Raw genomic sequence first — 4,078 nt, forward strand, 5'->3', positions numbered from 1 at the left:
CAGAATGTGCTTGGTTAATCTAATTGAATTTTTTGATGAAGTAACAGAGACAATTGATGAAGTGAATGCAATGGATGTTGGCTATATGGATTTTCAGAAGGCGTTTGACATAGTACCACAGAAAAGGCTGGTTAACAAAATTGAGGCTCATGGAATTGGTGAGTCAGTGGCAGCTTGGATAAGGAATTGGCTTAAGGACAGAAAACAGCGAGTTGAGATAAATGGCAGTTTTTCAGACTGGAGGATGGTAGACAGTGTTGTTCCTCAAGGGTCAGTGCTGTGGTCACTGCTTTTTTATTATATATATAAGTGACCTGTATATTGGAATATGGAGTAGAGTTTATAAATTCGCCGATGACACCAAACCTGGGGGTGTGACAAACAGTGATGATGATGCCAAACGACTGCAACAGGACATAAAAAGTCTAGCAGAACAGACAAGTTGCAGATGGGATTTAATACAGGGAATTCTGAGGTGATGCATTTTGGCAGAACGAACAGGGAGAGGGAATATACACTTAAAGGCACAGTTTTAAATAATGTGCAGGGACAGAGGGACCTGGGAGTTAATGTGCATAGGTCCCTGGAGGTGGCAGGACATATTCAGAGAGTGGAGAACAGAGCATTTGTGATCTTGGGCTTCATATATAGAGGTACTGAGTACAAAAGTAGAGAAGTTATGCTGAACCTTTATAGAGTGCTGGCTAGGCCACAACTGGAGTATTGCGTCCAGTTCTGGTCATCACACTTTAAGAAGAATGTGAAGGCCCTTGAGATGGTGCAGAGGAGATTTACCAGAATGGTTCCAGGGATGGGGGATCTTAGCTACAAGGAGAGGTTGGAGAAGCTGGATTTGTTTTCATTAGAGTAAAGGATGTTGAGGAGTGATTTGATAGAAGTGTACAAGATAATGACGGGTTTCGATAGGCGAGACTGGGAACGGCTTTTCCCACTAGTTTATGGTACAAGGACTAGGGGATTTAAGATTATAAGCAAGTGATACAGGGGTGTGTGAAGAAACAAAATTACACACTGGTGATGACCTGCAATTTCCTGCCGTTGAAAATGGTGGAATCAGAGACACTGAATGTTTTCAAGGGGAGACTGGATAGGCTTTTGAGGGAAATAAACTTGCAGAAATACGGCAATAGTGCGAGGGAATGGTACTGACTTGATTGCACTACAGAGAACCGGCACTGGCTCGATGGGCCGAATTACCTCCGTCTGTGCGATTATGACCCTATGATTAAATCGGGTGAGTGCACAGTCACGGATCATCACTTGTATAAGTCTTTTTAACAGGAATGCGAATTCAGCTGTGATGACCCCGTTGTTAAGGTTGGCGGGGTTCAGGCCGGGACCTGAACCCAGGATTTGAACCCGGGATCTCTCGCATTTATTTAAGCAGCGAAATTCTCTGAGAGAGAATCAGACCTCTCGACCAACGAACCGCCGATTTTGGGCTCCAAGTTGCATTAGGTTTCCCTGCGCTGTTGTGAGCCCAGTTCGCAGAGGACCTGTTCATTAATATGAAATATGTTTCTATTTTCCAAAATCCACTGCTTTATATGAGCCGTTTCCCTGAATCTGCTCACAATTCTCCCCATCACGAGAAGATCCGGGCAGCAATGGTCACGTGGCCAAGTGGATTAGGGGTTTGACTTTGGTGCGAATCGTTCAGTTAGCAGATGATTGCAGAATCGAGTCCTGCCGCGGTCGATTAATTAACTAGGTGAAACCATCTTCTTCCCTGTTCTGAATCTGCCTTCAAACTGACCATTTCTGTCAGCCCCTCACCTGAAGATAACGGAAGGCCTTTTGCTTATATGAGCTGATTGTACATTTTCAACATTGTAGGTCTGTGTGCACGGGCAGGACAAGCGGTGAAGGGGACTTTCTTTCAGAGTATTTCTGCTTTGAAGCAAAAAGCAGGAAATAGAAACATAGAAGATAGCAGCAGGAGTAGGCCATTCGGCCTCTCGAGCCTGTTCTGCCATTTAATGAGATCATGGCTGATCATCCAATTTCAGGACCATGTCCTGTGCTTTCTCCCCATATCCCTTGGAATGGTTGAGCGCAGGCTAATCCATTGTGTTCTGCACGCGTGGGTTTGAATCCCGTCCTCGTCGTTATTCCATTACACGATTGATGCTGATAAACCTTCCGAGCATTTCACTGAATTTTGCGTAAAATAGGCTTTATAATCGCAATCTCGTCAAAATCACACTGGTGATTCAGGTCTGTGCACTCTTCATATCTTGTTCAATTTAAAACAGGCCACTGGAGTTCTTGAATGAAGGGAACACGGGAATCAGAGATTGAGGATCATTCCTACCTGTCTTCCTTCCTCTGCGATTGGCAGCAAATGTAAGACTAGCGGAAACAAAGCCAAATGATTAGGGAGCAGAAACATAACTTCATCGTTCAGGAGGAAATGTAATTTCAAAAATATTTATCAATCTTAATGAGGAGATTTTCTGTTTTAGTGACTTTGGGTGAGAGATAAATAATGGGCAGGACAATGGGGAGAAATCCTCATTCTTTTTGGCATACTCTCATGGGATCTGAGGCCTCGGTTGAACGTCTTACTGGAAAGATGGGACTGCCGACCGTGCAGCTCTCCCTCAGTACTGCACTGGAGTGTCAGCCTGGATTATGTGCTCAGGTCTCTGTTCATTCGGCTGGAGTGAAATGACGGAGATAAAGGGAAAAATGATATAGAGTTCAGCTTCAACTTGGCGCCCTAGCAAAATCGCGTATCGTAATCGGCCGCCCTTTATAAAAACCAGTTATGTTTCCATCTATTTCATAAGCACTGATAATCAGGCCTGTCTATAATGGGCGGGGTCGTGGTCAGTCAAGGATCACTCTGTGTCTGTTTAAACCGGGTGTGCTCACAATCCCGGATCATTTAGTGCGTTAGTCTATTTTAAAGAAAAGCGATTCCAGTTGTGATGACCGAGTTGGTGAGTTTTATCTAAATGCGGTGGGGCTCGTCTGGGATTTGAGCCCAGTAGCTCTCGCATTTTAATTTGTGAAATTTCCCACGCGAGAATCATGCCCCAAGACCAAGGAGCCGCCGATTTATTTCCGAAGTTGCATTAGGTTTCTCTGCTCTTGTGCGAACCCAGTTCGCAGAGGTCGTGTTCATTAATTTGAAATATGTTTATCTGTTCCTAAATCGACTTCTTTATCCGAGCAGTTTCCTGAATATGTTCACTATTCTCCCCATAACAAGAAGGTCGGCGACAACCTAATTGTGGATATGGTGTTTGGGCGATTGTCTTTACATAACTTTCGTCCTTGTAATTCTCAACATCATGTTCAGGTGAATCGTTGTTTTTGTTCAACATGATGTCGGAAACCTGTACAGATAACTCGTGAGTTTACACATCTTCTCGCTTGTGCCAAAGGCTTAGTCACTGCTTTGAAATCGAATCTATTTCCTGCACATTATTCTTCGCCTGATATTTGCTGGTTTAACAGTTAAAACTGGCCCCACCTTCCCTCTGAAGGGCTCCTTTAAACCTCCCATCCCTTATTGGAACACGGTGGGCCTGAGGAGCCTAAGGGCCCACGTGGAACAGCTAATAAGTGAATAGTTAGCGGAAAAAACAATTGTACCTTCTGCTCCGGTCGAAATAGAGCACAGCAAAGGTATTGGCTGCTCTAGGTGAGGCTCGAACTCACAACCTCAGCATTTCTCCGAGTCTGGTACTAGTTATATAAGTACCGCGCGCTAACCGATTGCGCCACTAGAGCTGCGCTTAATTTGGGTTAGTTATCTGTGCTCATTTACTTGCACATTTCAGGCTGTCTAATCTTGTGGGGGCGCAATGTTGTTTAATTGAAGCGCATTGGCTGGGTTTATATGAAAGAGTGAAGCAGGAGTGACTCTCATGTGTTAGCGAGCTGGTGAATTTACCAAAGGCTGCACCAGATCCTGGTGTCATAAGCACTGAACATTATTACCCAGCTCCTGAAATACAGGCTGCAAAAGGGAACCGATGAAAAGTCATCACATGCAAAACAAAAAAACGTTTTAAAATTTTGCGCATTATTCGTGCCCGTGTAGCGG

The 4,078-nt window shown here is 44.3% G+C and overlaps 1 non-coding gene across 1 annotated transcript; it reads right to left on the bottom strand.

Moving 5' to 3' along the window:
• Positions 1-3,665: 3,665 nt before the first annotated feature.
• On the bottom strand, positions 3,666-3,762 carry trnai-uau (transfer RNA isoleucine (anticodon UAU)). The gene is made up of 2 exons: positions 3,725-3,762; positions 3,666-3,701 (listed from the first exon to the last, which is right to left on the bottom strand). It is a non-coding gene; the product is annotated as a tRNA-Ile (tRNA).
• Positions 3,763-4,078: the final 316 nt, after the last annotated feature.

Source organism: Somniosus microcephalus, unplaced genomic scaffold (genome assembly GCF_052327205.1).
Source record: "Somniosus microcephalus isolate GS21.2 unplaced genomic scaffold, FLI_Smic_1.0 unresolved_chr1, whole genome shotgun sequence".
Lineage (NCBI taxonomy): Eukaryota > Metazoa > Chordata > Chondrichthyes > Squaliformes > Somniosidae > Somniosus > Somniosus microcephalus.